We start from the raw sequence: 24,033 nt of genomic DNA, 5'->3' as shown, positions 1-24,033 counted from the left end.
CTTAGGTGCTACAGTTGAAAAACCTGATACCTACTACTCAGACACATCAAGTAAGTTAGGAAGGAACAGGTCCTAAGTCCACCTATGGAACTCCCCAGACTCAGGTAATAAGTTGGAGGCTTGAAAGTCTTCTCTTTCTACATTCTGAGCTATGGAGAAGAAAAGAAGAAAACTAGAAATATGAGGAGAAAACAAGAAGTACCTCATTTTCTCTTCTTTTTCATTCAGATATGTAAACTTGTCTCATTGTAGATGTGGCTACAGTTGGGATTGGTGCAGAGGAAATGGACGTTATATGAGCCAGTGCTAGTTGTCAGGCAATGTGGAATTCCCTTTTCCAATTAGGAACAAAGGTACGGAATTCTTATGGGTAGAAGAAGCAACTTCTAGTACTGCTCCGATAGGCTCAATACATGATTTCATGAAGTGGCCTGTCACGTCTGGGGTACGTCATCAGTCATTTTGCAAATAAGCCTAGAGGAAGGCAAACAAGATAATGCAAAAGCATTCTTATGATAACTTCACAAGACAGTCTTGGTGGAAACGGTTTGATGCCTAGAGTGTACTTCAAGGCTGTATTGTCTTAGAAATGTATGAACTGATGAAGAAGTGATTGTGGTACAGACATCCAGTGTAGGTACATTCATGAAAGAGGCACTAAGACAGTAACTGCTCTAAGTGGATGTCCATTGCCTGCATTAGCAAAAGGTTGATGAGCATTTCTATAGCACAAAACAAAACAGTTACGTTCTGTGGCCACTGGCTTCACATTTTACCAAGGCCAAAGTATGATCAGCAAGTTTGGCAAACTACATAATTTTAAATAACTACACTGTTGTCTGACTAGAGATGCAGCAGTCATTTCTGCATTATATTGGTCAGTCAGGAGAGGAACAAAGAGCTGTGCCCATGTTATTTCATTTGTTTTAATTATTTTACTTTTTGTTTATCAGGTTTGCCCAACTCGGTTTCGTCAAAAAAACACTTTTCAGTGGGGGCCCTGGGTTAAAAGCTCAACATATTACAAACATTTGTAAGTGGACATTCAGTAAGATACATGAACAGACATTACATAATATACATTAACAGTTACAACTACATCTATTAATTTGATTACATTCATAAAAAAGAGGCAGAGGTTGTCCTGATGGAAATTGTGTCTGATAACGTTGCTCCTTATAAGATGGGGGGGGGGGTCACACAATTGCACAGACAAGGAAGGGCAGACATATGCATCTGCATGCACACACTTAACTAGATCAATAATCTGAAAAGGGTGATGCTTCTCAGGTTCAAAATGCCAGATCCTGCCACTGAAGTGCATGCACGTGCATTTACGCAATCTGTGCACTGTTCAACATGGATCTTGCAGAGTAACCAAGAGAAGGAAGAGGGACTGGATTTTTGGTCAGGGCCTTAGTTATTGGATTCTATTCAAGAATTGCTAGCCAGTCTGTGTTGGGCCAGAATTTTATGCTGCATTAATTCTCCAAGGCCTAGCATGTCTACTGTATGAAAATTAGCAGTAGGTCCATTTAGCCCAAGGTCAGAAAGATACCATAAATAGGCAAACAGTCTTAAATGTATGGTAAAGGTAAAGCCAAATCACTTTGGGAAGCCCAGTTCTACAGGTACTACAGTTCCCTACTGGAATGTCAGCACTCATAACAGAGACTGCCAATATGCAAAAAGAAAAAATAAACCACAGACAATGAAGGTGAAGACTGAATATCAAGCATCATTCATCTCCTTTAAACTTCTTTTTGTAGTGGGGCAAGCCCCCCCGCACCCCCTGATCTGTGTGTGTGGGGGGGCAAGCCTCACACACACGTGAACCTGTTTATTTAACTGCAAGATTGCCATACCTCAGAGAAAAGGAAATACTCTGAGAAATGACTGTCAGACTTAATATATGTAGGTCCATGTTTTTGGCCATTCAGTCTCAGCATTATGGGACTCACTAAAACAGGTTTTGACATTTCAGTTACTAATGCTACTAGTTTATATTGCAAATCATATGAGTAAAACAAGGCTTATGAGCTATCATGAAGATCGCTGACACAGACAATCTACAAAGTCAAGAAATCGAAAATGATCCTCCAAAGGATCTGTGCCCTAAGTTGGGGGATGTCTTCCTCAGTTATGGGAAAGCTGAAGGGATATGTGGAGCTCATACTGCTAAGGAAATGAGAAATGGAATTCAGACTCTTCTGTGCCAGAAAGCTGTAGCAGTAATGTACCCAGGTAATGGCCCTGCATGCACTAACCAACCATTATGCTACTACTCGGAAAGAATGCAGAACTGTACAGGTCCTTCCAAACAACTGACCACCCATCTACTGCCACTTCAGTTCAATCAGAACTGTGGACGAAGTGTGTGTATATGCATTCCTATGCTGCAAAAGTTTAATTCTAAGATACCCTATGGTCAAAGTGAACTTCAGTAACTTTTAGCTGAACTCTAGCAAGCATGGATGGAGTTTGGCATCATTTCAAGACATATAAAAGGTGAATTTTTCTTCTAAGCAATGTAGGCAGGCCTGAAGACAGTCTTAAGACTCTCTAAACAGGATGTATTACTCACTGGTTCTTCAACCTTAACAAGAAGAGGCTGTGCATTTTAAAGCCTAACTGAGGCTTATTGGATACTGTGAGCTTTGCATCCTTTTAATGAAATATTTGCCTCAGGGGGTGTCATTCACAGCATCAGTTACTCAGAATGTCAAATACATGTATTACTGGCATATTTAGTCAAAATCGGAGAATTTTGACAAATGTCAGTAGCTTGTTATCTGAGACTGAGGTACAGCGGGCATGGGTTTTTAGCTCATTCCCCACTGTAGTGCAATCTCAGAGTTGGTGTAAATAATTAGCAGGATATGTGGTGGACAAAGACTCCCACATAAATGTGCGTGGGAGTGCACCCTACATAAATATTATAACAATTATTTTAGGGCTTCATTTTTGGGCTTTGAACTTTTGGTTCAATCGTTTAGAAGATGATAATTTGTATATATGTTCATAGGTAACCCTGCAGACCATTTCAAGCCTAGCCAGAAAACCCTATTTGAAACCTGTCTAGTTTAAGGATAGGTAAGCTAAGATACACCAGGAGTAAATCTGAGGCTGTCCATCCAATAATTTAGGTTTACCTTGAAGGTGGCAAAGGTACAACTTTGTTTGACATAGTGGAAGTTTGTTCCAGAGGTGAGGGATTTGATGGGATATGATTCTGTCATGTTGATGTGTCTTACTTATTTTCTGTTGAAGGTTTAGTTTCTTTAATTGAGTATTTGATGTATCATTAGTTCTGTTAAGGAATAGGTGATCAAATATGTTTGGATCTTTCATGACACAAAAGACTAGACATAGAACTTGATGGAAGAGTATGTAAGAGAATGACTGTAGAGAATGGGCTGCCAGTCTCTCCTTATAACAAAGATTTCTGAGACCACTGATCTTTTTACTTATGACTCTCTGAGCTCTCTCAAGTTGTGTGATAAGTTTAGAGAAACACATGCCAAAGGTGTGTTATATTCAATAATGGGTCTGATAAGACATGAGTAAAGTGGAAGAAGCTGAGATCCCTCATAAAATCCTCCAAAGCTAGTTATGAAAACAAAACTGCCACTGATTCTAAAGACAACCACACAGCATTCTGTAGCTATGTCAAGAATCTCAATGACAACACTCAGATCTGCTCTGAGTTACAGGACAATGGCACTAATTATACAGAACCAACTGATATTGCCAACATCCTGGCAGATAGGTTCAGTGCTAACTTTACCCTCCTCTCACCCCCTAAAGGGCCCATCTTTATACCGGAAGAATGCAAAGTTCGTGTAATCACAGCTGCACAGGTAAAAACTTCACTCTCCAAAGCCAAGAACACAGCATCCATGGGACCTGACAACATCCCAGGCTGCCTTCTACATGAACTACAGAATGAACTGGCACCCCACCTAAGTACCATGTTCAATCATAGCCTCACCTCAGGCTTTGTGCCCATTGAATGGTGCACCATGACAGTTATCCCACTCCACAAAGGGGGGGCCACAACAGACCCCGGGAACTACTGCCCCATTAGCCTGACGAGCCACGTCTGCAAGGCCATGGAAGGTATCATCATGGAACTCATAAACAAAGGCATTGGAGATCTCCAAACCCTGGACCCCACACAGTTTGGGTTTGTAAAAGGCAGATCATGTCTCCTAAACCTGATAGACTTCTTTGAAGTAGTCACTAAAGCCATAGATGAGGGTAAGGTGGTTCACACAGCCTATCTAGATCTCACCAAGGCATTCGACACCATCCCCCACTCTGGAATTATAGATAAACTCACTAAACTAGGTATAAATCCCTATGTCACAAGATGGGTTGCCAACTGGCTTACTGAAAGAACCCACACTGTGAAAGTAGCAGACTCCAAATCAGACTTCAGACCAGTGACAAGTGGAGTACCACTGGGTTCAGTCCTGGGCCCTCTCCTGTTTGGTATCTACTTCTCTGAAGTACAGGCTAACACAGAAGGTCTTTGGCTAACTAAATTTGCAGATGACTGCAAACTAGGAGCCATAATTGAAACTCCTAATGATGTGGACATCCTACAAAAGGGCCTCACTGAGACAGATGCCTGGTGTCAAAGACATGGTCTCAAGCTCAATGCCAAAAAGTGCATTGTCATCCCCTTTGGTAAAAATTCTGTACCCATGAGCTACCACATAGACGGTAGTCTACTTAACACCGAAAGTGTGATAAGAGGCCTTGGGACACAGGTGGACAGTAGTCTCTCCTTTGATAATCACACCGCCAAAGTGGTCAGGAAATCCTTCTACGTGGCACACCTCATCACAAAAGGTTTCTCATCCAGAAAAAAAGAGGTCATCGTTCCCCTCTACTCATCACTCATTAGACCCATTATAGAGTACAACACTCCTTTTGGTATGTACATCACAAGACATCTACAACAACTGGAAAGGCTGCAAAAATACCTCACAAAGAGGATTACTGGCCTCAAACAGATGCCTTACGCAGACCATCTCAAAAAACTCCAGCTTTACTCCATCGCATATCGCCTACTCAGAGGCGATCTCTGCCTAACATACAAAGCTATGTCAAACCCAGAGCTGTTGGACATGCTCCACTTAAAGAAATCCCAATCCCTCTGAGCTACATGCTCTAGGGACCTAAACCTTGTCACCACAATAAACAGAACATGCTGGAGGGATAGATTCCTGTCCCAGAGACTTCCCATACTCTGGAACAGACTACCTATCTATGTCAAACAGAGCTCCTCATTTGCACTCTTCAAGAAAAATCTTGATGATTGGATGGGTAATAGGAAATTCACCCCGGGGATCACTTCTGTGGTTCTGCTTGACAGGGGCACAGGAAAATAATTTTCTTGGGTGGCGAAAGCCAGGGTACATTTTTGGCTAGGCTTGTATAGGCCCTAGGGCCAATAGCCTAGTACCTACCTATGAACCTATGAACCTAAGACTTCTTTCGATCTAATGGAGATGCCTTTGGAAATTTGATAGACCAGATAAAAAAAGTTATACAAATTACTTTGGAAACATAATGGTCAAATGATAAGGAATTATCAACAAGTGTACCCAGATTCCTTACAACAGTGTCTGATTGGAGGGGTGTTTCTCATATATGGCAAAGTGAAACAGTTTTGTTTAGCAAAATACACTATGCTAATTTTCTTTTTTTTTTTTTACTTTTAATTAGAGACCATTGTCTTTACAGCAACTGTTAATATGGTCTAAGCCCTGCTGGAACAATTGTGAGTCAGCTGAATACTAAATAACAACACCCAATGCAGTTGCCATCTGTAAACGTAGTTAACCACAGGCTGGAAGTGTTGGCCTGCAGGTCTAAGAAATATATACCAAATAGGAGAGGGCCCACAACTGAGCCCTGTGGTAAACCAATGGTAACCATTTCACTTTCAGAAGTTGCACTTACTACTCTAACCACATTTGGTTCTGTCAGACAACCAGTTAGCTATCCATCACACAATATAAGGATTTATATTCAGATTTACAAGTTTATCAATAATGCTTGCATGGGGAATAATGTCCAGGCCAGGTCTAGATAAGCTGTATGCACTGCATAACCACTATTCACTGCTTCAGTTACTTTTTCAAAGAAATTAATGAGGCTAAAGATTTAGGATCTTCTATTGATAAAGCCAAATTGAAGAGGGCACAGAGTTGAGAGATTTTCAATGTCCAGATTAATGAAATCTGAAATAATGCACTACATAGTCTTACATATGAGGGTAGTATGACTAATGGGTCTAGGGTTACCAAGGTCTTTGGTTGGGACACCTTTTCATAATGGAATTACAATAGCTGTTTTCCAGCTTCAGGAATGTATCTAGTGGTGTGGCTTAAATTAGAGAGTTTAAGTAGGGGGTCAGAAAGGCCATATCTGGCGCTAATAATCAGGCAACCTGGTAAATTGTCAGGGCCCATAGATGAAGTATTCTTAGATTTTGAATATTAGCTGTTTCCTTTGGGTCAGCAAGTATAGTACTATTGTGGAGAGGAACACTGTTGGGTATTAGTTCTTAATTTTCTGACATAGTTAAAGAAAGATTAGCAGTTTCTTTTTATTTTTGGTGTCTGTTTTAACTTCATATTCAGCTATGAACTTCCTAATGGTTCCCATAAGGTCTTTGTTAGTTTGCTTGAGCATGCGCTTACAGTAGGTAGAATGAGACCTCTTATACGCATTAAGCAGTTTCTTTCTCTTGTTATATAATTTACTTATACAGGTATTCCAACACAGGGGTTTGTTTTTAACTTCTCATTATATTTGTTGCAGATAGGGACTACTTTATCAATACAACTATTTAAGTGGGAGTAGAAGTCAGATGCATAGATAACAGCTTTAGCAATATTATCCTTCAGATGAGGATTACAGCAGAATTTATTTAAGTCACTGAGTAACTGAAGAAGGTTTCCTTTTGAGAAGCAATTTACAGGGGAAGTATCACCGGTTTTAATGAAAAAGGTCAGTAAATTATGGTCTGGATTAACAAGAAAGGGTGATACGGGTCTATATTATATGCTCAAAGGTTTAAAACTTCGACTCTCATATGATCAACACCATATGAGCGATGTTTTGAAACTTTGAACACATAACAAAAAATTTAAAAAAAAAAAATTTACCTGAATGCTCCGAGCAGGGGGCAAGCCCCCTGCACCCCTACACCCCCAGTACTTAAATATACCAACTCTGAGATCATACTACATTGAAGTAAAGGGAAATATTCCCAATGGCAATCTCCATTGAAACTTGCGAGCTTTCAAAAGTTTACTCATATGGTGTCAACCATATGAGGCTCGAACTTTTGAATGTTCGAAATTTCTAATGGAACCCGGGTGATACATATGGAGCTGTGCAAGAAGTGGCCATATTTGTGAGGACCAGATCCAGGATATTGGGGGCGCTAATAAGATGGTTAAATGTTTGTGAGAGATAGTAACATTTATAAAGCGTAGCTAGTTCAAATATTGCCCTGGGCCGGTATTTTGCACCAGTGCACTACCCCCCTCAACTCTTCTAGTGAAAAGCAACAAAAACAGAAAAACTTCACTGTCATAAGCCAATCACTACACTGAAAAGCAAAAACAAAAAGTTCACCAACCAGGTGGCCAAATGCATGATAACACCCCACCCCCCGTCTGCCCCAGCCATTCAAGTCCTATGCCCTGTCACTACCTTTCAACATATTTAATCTCCTCAACATTTGTGACTGCAAGAAAATCAGTAGGAAACTAAATTTAAGAAGAAGTTGTAAGTTATGCTTGTGTTGTCTACTCACTCAGAACAATGTACATTTTGTGTAAGTGTTAATGAATTTCATGGATAATCTTCTATACAGTCTTTGTCATTTGAACATTACATGGTTATTAAATTCCTGTCTTACCGTATACCTCATTCCTCCTTCAAAACCTTATTCTGCATGTATTGTTCCCACAATTCTCATTTTTTCTATGTAATTTGCTCCTACCCTTTTGTAAAGATCCCACTTTCAGTTCTTTTATCTTTTTTACTACATTGACTACTTCTAATATGATTGGTTTAGACTTTGATTTCCATTTTCTAGTAAATGCATTAGTAGAAGTCACCAGAATTAAACTTAACACGGGATAATTATGTCTAGGCAATTCAGATTTTTGTATCACAGCTCAAAAGTATAATTTCTTTATTACATCAATTCATATTTTGATTTGAAATCCTGAACATTTGTTAGAAGTGATTTTGTTAGGTATCTAAAATATTTATCCAATTAATGAATATGGTACATTTGCTTACCATCTCTGTTTCAGATCATAAAACATATTTCTTTCTGAGTCACTTGTTAAAACACCATATGTGGGCAATTAATGTCTTACATCTGATACTAATGTATCATATAATTACAATATAATACTAATGTATCAATCTGAGGAGAGACAAAAGGCAAGATATAAAAAATGAAAATCTTGGAAAAGTAGATTATGAGTGACAAATGAAACATTACTGATTCAAGACCAAATTAAAAAAAAGAGAGAATGGGTTTGTGGGACATAGCCCAGGCATTTGGTAGTGTGGTGGGATGGCATCTACTTTCTGCAAAAAACTCTTGTAATTCTTTATATAAAACAATATATGGTTATATAAATCCACTTCTAATTCTTTATTTATATATCTATATATATATGTGTGTGCATATATATATATATATATATATATATATATATATATATATATATATATATATAAATAAATGTGTGTGTTGTGTGTGTGTGTGTGTGTGTGTGTATATATATATATATATATATATATATATATATATATATATATATATATATATATAGGTATTTTACAGTTGTCATATACCATATATAAATATAGCACAGTCAATTAAATGTTGTTTCAACCAAATGTATAATGAAGTGAGCCTTCAGCCATTTGAAATCAAGGTATTAGAATGTAACCAGATGTGATTATATCAAATGACAGGAAGCCTTTCAAGAATTAATGGTGGAATAAGGAGTGGAGAGTTTTAGCTACCGGAAATGTTGACATTCTTTGATAGCCGACTGAATTAAAGACCAAAGATAGCTAAGGCAAAAACGTCAATGAGGCCTTATCCTTGTCTGGTTGATGGTATGAGTTGCATGGTAGAAAAAGGAGGATATGCAGCCTCTACTGGCAATGCATTTGAGGCCCTGAACATGATATAGCTGGCATGGGTTTTAGCAATGGATCCAGTGTATGAGAAGCCAGCTGAATGAGGCAAGATTCCACAGCTGGAAGTCAGCTCTATTACTTTGGGTGGAGGGAGAGGAATTTGACCGTATAGAAGCATTACGTGTTACAGACCATAAATATAGTATCACATATATGCCTTTGTAGCATATGTGACAAACAAGATGGTGGCTGGTTCCCATGTATTTCTTTGTTAGATTTTTGTTTTTAATATTTTTATAGCAATATTTCATTTTATAGTGCTATTTTTGCTTGACTGTTCAACAATTTTAAGCAGAAATTGAACTCCATTATCTGTACGTATATTAATACAGAGATGTAGGTTTCTTGCATTGTAAATGTATTTACTGTGCTGGATAGCTGGTGGAGTTACACTTATCTGGATACAGAATGTTCCTAAATGACAGCAGCTGGGAGGTTAAAGGATCACTAGGCTGCCCTATTATGGTGATACCCATTTTTTACATGTATAATAAATGATGCCTTGTAACTGCCATGTTTCACTTTTGTACATTTGCTCTTGTGAGTTACTGCAAATAAAATTTACTACCCTATTGTATTGTGTTTTGACTGTCACTCTACAGAAGGATCCAGGGCTGTCTTGAGACTACTTTTGTGAATTTACATTCTTATCCAGAATTTTTGTTGCTGCTCCATCACAATGTAATAAGGTCTTGCAACTACTCTTGATTAAACCCTGAAATTATGAATTTACTATCTATACTGGAATTTTGTTGCACTGAAGTTCCTGCTGAATCCATAATTATTCTCCTGGGCATTTTTAAGGCCACTGACCAACAGGATGTTGTTTGTGGTATGAAAGAAATGAGACTGTAGCTTATGGTCATTGAGTGCCCTACTAGTTTAATATGCAAATCATGTCTTGTTCTCTGATTTATTTAGACATTGTATATGCTTTTTAATTGTCCATGACAAGCCTTTGACTCATTTGTGATTACCACACACAACTGTAAACACAATAAGCAAAAGCTCCAGATTGCAAACTGCATCTGAAATAAATAAATAAATAAAAGCCAATAAATAAATAAAACAAAAAGCATTTTTGCAGGGGAGTAAGACTCCTGTTGTCCCCATACTCCTGTTACTTATATATACCAATTCTGAGGTCATACTATTTATTTATTTGTCTTTGCTGACTAAGTCTGACTGGGATAGAAAGGGCCTTTTTCAGTGGAAGTCCGGGTAGGAAAACTCCATTTTCACATCGACAATGTTCATAATACACAGACATTGTATTACATTAATATATTGTGTCTTGGATTACTAAGGGATGCAAGTAAGCATTGCAGTTGTTTAGAAAAATGCTATATCCAGAAAGACAAAAACAGTAAAAGAACTGGAAAAAGCATTCATTTGCATTTGCATTTAGTTTTGCAGTTACAATGTAGTGGTAAATCTTCTTCTTCTTTCGGCTTTTCCTGGTTAGGGGTCGCCACAGCAGATCATCTGTCTGCTCATGATTGACAGTGGAGTTTTATGGTGTCGAGTTGCCAGCCCGGTGCCCAACCTTCCACAGATGGCACATATGAGAGATAAAAATAAACTAGTTTCAGAGGGGAGAGAACAATGATAGAGAAGTGCTGATTGTTTATAGTCGGACAGAAATGTGAAATTGCACTAAGCTCATTATCATGATGGGTTCCATATAGTTAGGAAGGGAGTGTTGTAATTTTATAATGGGGAAAGAAGAAATTCCCAGTCCATGAGCAATTTAACTATCCAAGGAAAAGAATGGGTGTCAGAAAATAGCAGTAGCACAAATGAATGTTCCATGCTCAGGCTTGGCACCCTTTACGGCCATGTTAAAGACATGCATTTTACATAGCCACTGCAGTATGTTTTATTATGGCAATAACGCATTTTGTTCCAGAATATAATATGCTACAGGCTTTAAAAACTGAAGTATGGATGCTGTTGCCTATTTAGTTTTCATGAAGACTTTACCAAACAGTTTTGACAGAAGTTTTACAAAGATTGCTGTTCACATAAGAGATCATGAAAGTGCATGACTGATCACCACAATAAAGCAAATGCTCAAAGATGTGAGCAAAAAAAATTGAGAATGATAATGTAACAACTTAAAATACTAAAGGCAAATAAAACTAAAGTATTTATTATGTAACATTTATTTTAATATGTAACATTTATCAGCAATGCAATATACTGTACCATCTTGGAATGGAGCACACAAAACTAGAATGAAACATAAAAGTTAATCATGTATATAGACAGACAGATAGATGAAATACCATCTATAAAGTACATATAAAAGGCAGACTTATTAAATAATTCAGTTTTGTCTAGATTTCCCAAAATGCTGCAAATAATTTCCCATAAGCGGAGGAGTACTGCCTCAAACCTCAGTACCCTTAATTGGCCTATCTTAACATTACCATACACATGGTTGATTTTAATTACCCCTGCATAAAATGGGAATCGCACATGATCCTTAATGTGCTGACCCAGAGATTCCTGGATTTTGCAAATTGGAACACCTTATCCCAGTTAGTCCGTATGCCCAGTAGTGGCACAAACATTCCTGACCTGGTCCTCACAAACATAGCAGAATAATATACCTTCCCTAGTATAATGTCCTCATTGGCAAGGTCAGACCATAAAGCTGTCATCTTTGAAGAAAAGGTAAAATCATAGTCACTGACTAACCCTGAAACTTTTACAAATTATTCTAGGGCAAACTCCCCACAACTAAGTCATAGCATGACAAAATTTCAAGGCCCCCCCCTGAACCTTGAGAACACCACTGAATATGTAGAATTGTTCACAAAAACCCTGTATAATCATATTAACAAATGCAGTGAGACAGCTCTACCTACCCAGATTAAGAGCAGGATCAACTCAAAAAACAAGCGACCCTGGTAGAATCTCAACATTAACGTGCCATACATAAAAGGAATAAATTCACAGCAAAAATTAGGAGGTGCAATATCCAGCAAGTTAAAAAAATCCCTCATCAACTGAAGCAAATCAGGGGGCAAATCAAGTCTACCAAAGCCAAATCTGTGGCAAAAAATCAGCCTCCCCATCCAAGGGCAATCACAAAGCTTTCTCCAGTGATATCAGTTACCTCAAATGCAAAACACAGCAAGGTAGCAAATTAATTGTAAACAGTGCCAGCTATATGGAGCCCAAAGATATTTCAAACCTCATGGCAGACAAATTTAGCATCAGTTTTCCGACCCTCTTTCCATAGATGCCCCACAGGAAATACCCACATTCATAACAACACTAGAGAGCAGGTACTCAAGGCACCCTTCAAGGCCAAGAAAACTGCAATAATGGGTCCTGATAATATCTTATGATGCCACCTTAATAGCATAAAACACGAACTATCAGGCTCATTAGAATTAATATTTTACCACAGCCTATCAACAGGTTTCATGCTAAATGAGTGTAGGACTGCAACTTTAACAAGGGCGGGCTATCCAGCAACCCATGGAATTGTCGACCTATAAGCCTGACTAGCCTGATATGCAAAGCTATGGTGATAATAACCATGGATATCTTAAATAACAACATAGGTAACCTTCAGATATTGCACTCCAAATCAGTTCGGGCTTGTCAAGGGCAGGTCCTGCCTACTGAACTTGGTGGACTTCTTAGAGAAGGTCACCAAAGCAATGGACGAGGACAAAATGGTGCATATTGCCTACCTTGACATGGACAGGGCACTGCGGAAAAGCTTAATAAATTAGGTCTAAACCCTTACATCACTCAGTGGATAGCCATCTGGTTTACCTACAGGATAAAAGTAGTTAGAATAGGGGAACTTCCTCCTCAAAAAGGCTACTTACTAGTGGAGTGCCTCAGGGCTCAGTGCTGGGGCTGCTCCTGTTTGGCATCTGCTTCTCTGAGGTCAACGCTAATATCAAGGGCCTCTAGCTGACCAGGTTCACAGATAATTGCAAATTGGGTGCAGTCAATGAATCTCCCAAGACACAAATATCCTCCCAGAAGGCCTGTCACAGACTAATAACTGGTGCCAGATGCATGCTATAAAACTCAATCTCAAGAGGTACATCATAGTATTTGTCAGAAAAATGGATGCCCAGCAAACTACTAGATTGACCATACACCCCATAAGAGCAGACTCCTTAGTTGGGAATTTGGAAACACATGTGGAGTGTGATTTGGGATTTGACCATCACCTGTCTACTGTAGTAACGAAGCAGGAGTATGGCATCTATATCCAAACATGTCATCACTCCACTGTACTCTGCTTGCATAAAAACAGTGATTAAGTCCAATTCCCCCTTCCGTGTGTACCCGGCCAGGCATATGAACACCTAGAGCAACCACTGAGACAAATTCAGTGTGGACTGCCTTAAAGGCTTGCCATTATATTTGGTCTTCTATATGCTGCTGAGAGGTGATCTATGTCTTGCCTACAAAGTGCCCTGTGATCCAGCCCTAATGAACCTGATGCACATCTATAAAACAAATAGTATCAGGAAGACTTGATCCTTGCTTGCAACATATGTAGGACATACTGGGGGCAGGTATATGTCTTAGAGGCTCATCCTTTCTGGAACAGGTTTCCCACCTCTGTGAAGCAGACTTCACCCCTCCACTTATGCAAGTGAAAGTTAGAGCAGTGGATGGGGAACTGTAAATATGCCCCTAGTCTGGTACCTATGTGTCTGTTAGAGAGAAGAAGCTTGTAAATGCTCAACCACACATGAACAAGTATATAAACCCCCACAAAATCCTTAGGAATCAGCACTTATCAAATGTTATCGGTAAGAGTGCTTAGACCACTTCGGTTGATAGTCTAGTATTCTACTATGATTCTATGATCAAAATTCAACGATTGAAAATCAGATCACCTAATGCAATCACTATCTGTATCCTAGGTCTAGCTGATATGTGTGCTCATCTAAAACAGTGTGCACACTAGATCAATTTTCTATTTTTGTTTAAAAAGATGTAATATTAGCTGTTTGTATCCTTGGCGATCTCTGGTTTGATTCCAAAAGACTTTAGTTACAATAGTGGAGGCTGTGATTGTTTTATCAATAACAGGAAGTCCATTTTCTTGGAAAGGTTTATCACTAAAAAAAAACTTAAATATCAGTTAGAACTAGAATTAGATTTCAAAGACAAGATTTCCCACGATTTAATGAAACATTCTTTGAGTCAATGATGCATATCACCTTATGATACTTTCAGTTTGATATGTCTTGTGGGATGCTCCTTTCTTAGGAGAACATCTTTTATGTTTTTTATCATAAATATCGGCCTTTGGTGTTCATTAATATTTACAGATACTGACATGTAGCTGGAATCTGCTGCAGTTACTATACCCTTTTATTAAAACTCTTGCCTGTTCTTCGGATATCTAAGGGCCTTTTTGTGGCTTTCCATCATTTTGGCTCTGCTATTATCAATAAATCAATCTGTGTGTTTAATTCACAGGATACTGGGGATGGCCAAGAGTCAGTAGGTGGGGGAAGGTTATTATTTCCATATGCAAACATGGTATGGGACAAAACAGTGTTAGGATTATCAAATGCTACCAAATGGAGAAGTGCTTCCCTGATTCTGAACCAATTTACCCTGTGGTTGTATCTCTGGAGTCCTATTGTCATAATCAACATTTAAGCCGGACTTGTATTTCTTGGGCCATGTCTAGAGCTATGCTTTTTAATATCAGGTCAATCCAGATCAAGACAGGCATGGTTTCTGTATTACTTCAAACAGCTGTTCTGGTGTTTAACACCAAGACTTGGTTGGATAATAATTTTAGACCCTATCTAACTGTCATTTCAATAGGCAAAGTAATATCACTGGTTGTGTAACAATTTGCCTAAGCTTTAAATGTACTAGGTAGATATTGGAAGTTCCAGCACCATTGAGTATGTCTGCATCATATGAACAGTGCAGATTTTTACTAGTATAGTATTTGCCCAGATGCCTTTGGGATTTTGTGCAAGAGTTCCTTGACTTTCTTATTTCATTTTATTTATTTATTTTAATGCTCTCCCTCAATGCAGCTGAACATCAGGTCCTCTCCTCATTCGCTAGGTCTACCAGACCTGTCTTAACTTCACCGGACCAAACCTGATCCATGTCCAGGGCTTGTGTACTGCTGCCAGAGGGGGTTCCATGACCTCCTCCCTCCCTGAGGCAGTCTTGTGAGCTCTGCAATCTCTACCTACAGGAGGTGCATGCTCACTTCCATGCATGTGCAGTCTCCTGACTAAACCGTATACTGTTTACAGCATGGAGCTTGCTAGGCTCTTAATGTGCTATTACAGCAATAGCAAGACTAAGCTGCCTCCCTCCTCCAGAATGGGTGAGCCATTGTCGGCCATTCACTACCAACCCCCCCCCCCCCAATCAGGTCCCTGTTGCTAGACGAACACAGGTCATGTGGGACATAATATGGAATTTATCCTTCTGTACCACAGGAGTGTATTCCTTGACTTTCTTATTGACCTAGTGCATAACTGGTCTTGGGTAATTTTAATGACAGGGGCAATGAAAAACTAACTAATTTGCTATAGAAGTTTTCAATCTTTGAGAGAGTTGCATCTTCACTGGTGTAGTTACCACTGTAGCCCATAGATCTGGACACTCCCTGGACAAACATTTGAAGGGGTCAGTGCAGATGATCCAGGCTTACTATTTTCAGTCTATAATTTGATTATAATGGATTATTTGAGCACTACTCTTCTAGTGTGCACACTCACCAGATGGACTGTTTGCAGTGAGGCATGGTTTTACAATAAGCTCCATGTGAAAACTGGGATGGTGATTGGGTCATTCTTTACTTTTGGGATATCCTGCTGAGGATAGCTGAAAATCTGGCCAGTATATCAAAGCCTTTACTCCTTCCAGGCGGCATACATTAGACATATGCTCTCCATGCAAGCTGAGGGTATATATGTGACACACAATCACCTAATCCTTAGTACTGAAGTGCCCCAGAAGAACCAGGACAACCTCATAGGAAACAACATGTACATCAAGGAAGGGAAAAGAAAAACAAACAAAAAAGGAAATATCCAGAAAGAAAATAACAGGAAGTAATCAGTAGGAGGGAGGGACAGAATACTGCAACAGTGGGAAGTAGGACATCTGTTATTGTAAGATCTTACACAACTGTACTATGTACTTCCTTATCACTGTTGCAGTATTCATTATCTTGGAGGAGTACAATACCTATGGTAAAGTAAGGGAGGAGGTGGCCACAGAAGACTCCTCCAAATCCCATGAGGGATGACCCCTGGTAAAACCTGCCCTGGCCATAGAAATGACATCCAACTTGCAATGTTTGGTGAAAGTATGAATATAAGACCTAGTAGTTGCTTCCAAGATGCCTCTATTATCCAGACTCTAAAAAGAACCAGAAGAGGCCACTAGAATCAGTGCAAACAAAAACAAAAAAAAAAAAAAAAAAGAAAGCTGCTTACAATGAAATGAATACCAAAAGGAAATGGCTTTTGAAATCCAGGAATAGATTGTTTGCTTAGATACTACCAAACCAATTTCCTGGCATGAAAGGAAAGAAAAATCTGCTCGGATTTCCTGATATATTTTGTCTTGTCCAAGCCATATCTGTCTATTTAAATCCAAGGTGTGAAGAACCCTCTCACAAGTATTCTGTGGGGAAGGGGAAAAAAGATGGAAGATGAATGGACTGATTCAAAGATAAATCATTAACCATCTTAGACAGAAAGGAAAAATTGGTATGAAGAGCCACCCTGTCCCTATGAAAAAATAATAAAGACTGACCCATCATGAGTGCTTGAAGTAAGGAGACTATCTTGGCAGAGGTAACAGCCACCAACATTCCAGTCTTCCAAGTATAATGTTGTGGGGAAGAAGAAACTGCAGGTTCAAATGGTTACTGGGTCAATTTCTCAAGATCAAAATTAAGGTCCCTAGGAGGAGGAATAGGCTTTTTTGGAGGACAAATATGAATGACATCTTTTAAAAATTGTTTGACTTTAAGACTAGAAACCAGAGGTGAATTCAGAGGCAGACAAATGGAAATGCTGATAAATGAACTTTAACAGCTGAATATGCCAACCCAGATCCCCCCGCCCCCGGAAAAAGGGTTCATTGATGTTTGACACAGGAAACAGAAAACCTCTTCCATTTCGTCACGTCACATATGATGTTTTAGTAGTGGGTGTTTTGGCCTCCTTCAAAACCAGGAGCACATCCTCAGAAAATTGGTGCATAAAAGGAATCAAAATCTTTTCACCCCAAGTGTTAATAGAACGATTGGCAACGGAGGTAGAATTAGATATCTTTTGTCTTGTGTGAGAAGATATGTTCTGTGAGGTAACTTATGATGGTTGCCCCTGATGAGATGAAATAGGAGGAGGGACCAGTCCCATCTGGGCCAAAAGGGAGTCTCCAACAAAATTTTGAGCCTGTCCCACATGAATTTGTACATGAACTTTGGTAGTAGAGGAAGAGGGGGACAGGCATACAGAAACATCCACTTTCAAGAAAAAAGACAAGGCGTCTACTTTCCAAGCCAGTGGACTTGGCACTTTTGAACAGAACTGAGGTAGTGGTCTATTCAGAGGGGAGGCAAAACGATCTACGTGGAGTACCACACCAATCTACAATGTTCACAAACACCTATCTATGAAGTATCCATTCATGAGGATTTGTCCTGACCTGCTCAGAGAGTCTGCTACAAGATTGTGCTCTGAAGGAATGCAGATCACCTGAAGAAACAAGTGATAGTGGAGTGCAAAATTCCAAGCCTGAAGAGACAGCTTGTAAAGAAGGTAAGATTTTGTACCTCATTGTTTGTTGATGTACTCCATGACTGTGGTGCTGTCTGTAAAAACCTTTAGAGGACCTAGAACCCTAAGGGAGTGAAAAGACTAGACAGCTGGAAGTAGAGCCCTCATCTCCTTAATGTTGATACGGTCTGCCAACTGTTGATGGAATCAAAGACCCTGGACTTTTAGGTTGTTGGAGGAGGTCCACCAACTGTAATCAGAAGCATCCGTGTTCAGCTCTTGAGTAGGGACTGAAACTGGAAAAGGCAGGCCTGGGTTCAGGGAAATGTGGTGAACTCATTAGCAGACCTTAAGCTTGAGACAAAGCAAGGTAGGAACCAGATACTCCTGTGGGTTGCAGTGCTGGAACTAAACAAACTTGAAATTCCACTGAAATTTCCTCAAGTGGAATTTGTCAAAGGGAACCATGGAAATAGTGGATGCAATGTACCCCAGAGCTAAGAGAAATTTATTTGCAGGAAAGACTAAAAAGGAAGAAGAAGAGACTGGGATAATGCAAAGACAGGACCTTGTGAGGTGGGAAACAAACCAACATTGGAATGGTCTGAATTCTTCCACCCAGACACACTTGGTCCTGAAAGGGAACCAGCATAGACTTTTTTGAGATTGAGGGAGAACCCCACACTGTACAGAAGCAGCATAGTAAAGTGTATATCCTGAAGAAAGAGCTGTTGAAAGGGGGCTTGAATCAAAAGGTTGTCCAAATAATAGAATATTTGAATTCCCTGAAGTCTGCAGAAGGCTGCCACTGGGGACAGACATTTGTTAAAGACCCACAGAGCTGTAGAAAGACCAAAAGGCAAAGTAGAGAAATAAGAATGAGATGAAGAAAGTGAGAGCATAAAAAATTCCTGAACAGAGGATGAAAAGAAATGTAAAGGTAAGTGTACTTCAAATTCAGGGATAGCAGAGAGGAGTGAGACAACAACAGAGGGAAAAGTGCCTCAAGAGACATCATCATAAATGAGGAAACCTTGAGAAAGGCATTGAGAAAGGGCATGTCTAGAATGCACCTCCATTTCCCTCCTTCCTGGGAACCATAAACATCCTGGAACCCTGGAATAACCCCCTCCCTTCTCAGATCCAAGAGAACAGGTTGAATGGTTCCCTGTGCCATAAGATCCTGAAGGGTCAAAGGAAAATCTGAGAGCTGACAAGGAAGAGGCTGAGAAAGGCCTGAGGATTAAGGAAATGACTTCCATAGTACAAAATAACCATTGTAGATAATGGAAAGTACTAAAGCATCAGTGGTTATCTGTCTCCAGACAGGAAAAGAAAGAGTCAATGTCAATGGGACAAGAGGTAGGAGTGGCAGAATGTACCAAAGCATCAGTGGTTATCTGTCTCCAGACAGGAAAAGAAAGAGTCAATGTCAATGGGACAAGAGGTAGGAGTGGCAGAATGTACCAAAGCATCAGTGGTTATCTGTTTCCAGACAGGAAAAGAAAGAGTCAATGTCAATGGGACAAGAGGTAGGAGTGGCAGAATGTACCAAAGCATCAGTGGTTATCTGTCTCCAGACAGGAAAAGAAAGAGTCAATGTCAATGGGACAAGAGGTAGGAGTGGCAGAATGTACCAAAGCATCAGTGGTTATCTGTTTCCAGACAGGAAAAGAAAGAGTCAATGTCAATGGGACAAGAGGTAGGAGTGGCAGAATGTACCAAAGCATCAGTGGTTATCTGTCTCCAGACAGGAAAAGAAAGAGTCAATGTCAATGGGACAAGAGGTAGGAGTGGCAGAATGTACCAAAGCATCAGTGGTTATCTGTCTCCAGACAGGAAAAGAAAGAGTCAATGTCAATGGGACAAGAGGTAGGAGTGGCAGAATGTACCAAAGCATCAGTGGTTATCTGTCTCCAGACAGGAAAAGAAAGAGTCAATGTCAATGGGACAAGAGGTAGGAGTGGCAGAATGTACCAAAGCATCAGTGGTTATCTGTCTCCAGACAGGAAAAGAAAGAGTCAATGTCAATGGGACAAGAGGTAGGAGTGGCAGAATGTACCAAAGCATCAGTGGTTATCTGTCTCCAGACAGGAAAAGAAAGAGTCAATGTCAATGGGACAAGAGGTAGGAGTGGCAGAATGTACCAAAGCATCAGTGGTTATCTGTCTCCAGACAGGAAAAGAAAGAGTCAATGTCAATGGGACAAGAGGTAGGAGTGGCAGAATGTACCAAAGCATCAGTGGTTATCTGTCTCCAGACAGGAAAAGAAAGAGTCAATGTCAATGGGACAAGAGGTAGGAGTGGCAGAATGTACCAAAGCATCAGTGGTTATCTGTTTCCAGAAGGAAAAGAAAGTGTCAATGTCAATGGGACAAGAGGTAGGAGTGGCAGAATATCAAACAGTAATAAATTTGTTAAAGCAGGGTTAGCGTTTTTTATTGTTTAATTATATACAAAAAATATGCTTGATTTCTGTAGTTAGCCACATTTCCACTAGGTTAAATTTACGTTAATGAATGTGGAGATCAATATGTTGTTTTTAAAACAATTTTTTAATTTCATAGCAATTTTTATACGCACAAAATATTCAGATTTTGGTCTAACAAGTTTTAAATGAACTTTGTATGTTAACTTGTTATTTTACTTCTACAGAAGGCTAAGAAGAATCTATTTGAAAGAGTTCATAGCATCTTTTTTGAACATTAGAAACCTCAAAACAGCCCCACAAAGTGTTCCATCATATGAACTACCATATCCCCAAAAGACAATTATTTCATAGGAGAGTAAGAAGAAAGCGAATGGCACACTGAGACAAAGGCTTAGAATGCTGGTTCTCCAAATAAATGGAAAGACGAAAAATGACTGCTGTGCGTCTTAGGAATGAATGCCTGATAATTCCCACGTTGCACATGATCGTGGTTAGCACTCAAATAAAAATGGCACTGTTGGTGTCTATCTTTATGGAGAATCTGTCTCCCACACTCACATTTTCCCTACCTGGATGACGTTACTAAGGCAAATGGAAGAAAAAAGAAAGGAAAGAAGATACTCTGTAGATGAAATTAACTTTAGAAGGCCTGGTAGTGGAACCAATTCAGTGAATGCCAGGCAGATCGACTTTAAATGAAGCATTCAGGCTGGCAGCAAAGAAGTTCTGAAGATTAGGTGTTCATACATCACATGTGCACCTTATACCTTGCACATATGACATATATCTCACATAGTGTGCCTGGAAGATGTAATGGGTTTATTATGCTGGATGGGATGTTCAGCTATCCTTGGAGGGATATCCCAAGAACAAAAAATACTGCAACACTGATAAGGAATGAAATCTTGTTCTTGTGAGATTGATGGCAGAGGTTGCTTATTTGATCTGAGAGTACTGGATGGGAGAAGAGTGTAAAGCTGGAGCTGAATTTGTCTACTAGCAGACTGGCTATTTCCTCTGGGTCTCTGCATGTAATATCATGTAACATTAGCTCTGCACAGTGCTAGGTATTGTTTCAGATTTCAACATAGCTAATAAAGGCTTTGTGGTTAGCTTTTGCTTAGGTGGCTGTTTTACCTCATATCTGGCTTTGGTTGATTTGATCAGGATGTGGAGTTACTTGTTTATTTTATCAAGGAAATTTTTGGCTTCTTGAAAGTTAGATAAATGTTTATGTGCAATGAGTGTTTTTTTTAATACAGAGCATGACTGTGTTACGGTTCCATGACATGGGTTTATTTTTGGATTTTCTTTGTCTTTATTTCTGAAGGGAGGAGATACATCCATGCAGCTATTTACATGTACAAAGAACTTGGCAATAAAGGATTCCACAAAAGCAGTAGGAATTTCAAAGTGAAAGGGTCTTTTAAACTTAGTCAAGTCATCAGTCTCTGAATTCTGATATACTGGAGGATGCTTCTGGCTTCAGTCTTAGGGTGAATATAACAGACTTGTGGTTCGATTTGGCCAGGGAGGAGGTTTCAATGGGGGGGGGTACAGAATTGTTCCATACTGGTAAGGACCAAGTCTATCCCACCTTCCTCCCTTTTTACTCATCACATATGGGGGAGGAACAGACTGGAGTATTTATTGTGGGCCCAAGTTCTGGGGATGTTTATTGACAGTAGGTTCATTCTTGAGGACTAAGTGTCAGATACCAGTCCTGGTCTGGCACATCCTCATCACAATGTTGAGACTTGGTGTTCACCGTATGACACTCTCCAAATACTCTCCTAAAACAGAAGGCTCTCAACCTCTCACTGAAATGACAAAACAGTTTTTATACATTAACTGCTGCCTGTATAATTCACTAAGCTGCACATGGGCTTTCTTTTTAGTAAATTTCATATCTGTAAAATCTTAGAATATATAAATGCAACTACTGCTTGTGTATAAATGTAAATAGAAATGTAACTATTCTGTGCTTAACTGGAACTTGTATAATGCAATGCAAGCAAATGGAGCTTTTCTCCCTGGGCCTCTGCTGAAAATGGATATTACCCAGTTGGTCTTTCCAGTAAACAGAGGCAAATAAATAAATATCGGCGAGTTTTCTCATTTCAGTGTTAAGAATTTTGTCTGGATCTACAACGTGACTACTTTGGACCTTGCAAGGGAGATTCTTGTACTAATGTTCTAAAGACATGCTTCTGGAGCATTGCTCCCCGGGCCTCCGCTGAAAACAGGATCTGTGGAACCTAGTCGGACTTTCCCGGTCAACAAATGTTAAATAAAAAAAAAAAAAAAAAAATAATGTTTTATTAAGAGACTAAAGTGATGCCTTTACATTGGACCTAAGGACAATAAACTAATACAGTTGCAGCAGATGTGAAAGTCTATAGCAAAGATTTTGCTTGGAAAGCCTCAAGCATGTTATATCATACCTGGTCTGCTGAACTTGACTGGCTAACAATCTCTGCTAGATATGTTTTAAGATTCTTATACTAATTTTGTAGGTCATGCATACCCTAGGACCTGCTCATCTACCTTATTCCATAACAAGGTCCCTTAGAGCATCAGGTCTGCTAGTTGCTACACATACCACAGGATGAGAAATAAAAAACTTTAATGAAATTAAAATACAAACACAAGCTTTTGCACTATTCTGAGGGTAATGTTACTCAATGCTAGAAGTCTAAACCCCAAAATAAACTCCATTGAGGCACTCCTGAAAATGGAGAACATTGACATATGTGCAGTGACTGAGACCTGGTTAAAGGGTCCAGAGAGCATCACTGCATTACAAGGCTATAACTCATACCACACTTTTTGGCCACCTAACCTGGACCAGAACACCAAAGGTGGAGGTGTGTCCATATTCATTAAGGATATCCACACCTCCAGGCTAGTTGCTCAAGCATACTGCATCCGAGGTTATCAAAGTGCAACTAACTCTGGGCAAAACTGCAATCCAAATTGTAGCTTTCTACAGATCCCCCACCATGCCCCAGGATTCCCACTCTTCTTTTCTTGATATACTGGAAAATATTAGGGTTCAACCAAACACCCTAATAATAGGCGATTTCAACTACCCCACCATTAACTGGGAAAACTACTCATGGACCAACACCTTCGCTCGACGCTTTCTGGAATTCATAAATTCCAATGCCCTGGATCAACTTATCCACACCCCTACCAGGGGTAACAATATCCTAGACCTAGTCATTACCAACATGAGTGACCAGTGTTACACACCCAAAGTCAACTCCTTGCTGGTCAGATCCGACCATAAGCTAATCACCCTAGATATTGACATCCCGACCCCACCCCCCAATAAGGAAATCACTGTAAAAAATTTCTCCAAAGCCAACTTCATGCTTCTTAAGACAGATATGGAGAACTTCATGACACCCATGCAGATGGACAATACAGTTATGACTGCTGAATCCTATACAAATGCACTCTATAAGCACTTACACGAGTGCATGGATCGTGCTATCCCAAACAAAACCAAGACACTATCCTCCAAAAAAGGAAGCCAATCTGGTGGTCCCCTGCCATAAACAAACTCTACAACAGAAG

This window comes from Protopterus annectens, chromosome 13.part0 (genome assembly GCF_019279795.1).
Source record: "Protopterus annectens isolate FY-2018-M chromosome 13.part0, PAN1.0, whole genome shotgun sequence".
Classification (NCBI taxonomy): Eukaryota; Metazoa; Chordata; order Ceratodontiformes; family Protopteridae; genus Protopterus; species Protopterus annectens.
The sequence above is the reverse complement of the archived record's forward strand: the minus strand, read 5'-3'. Positions refer to the sequence as shown.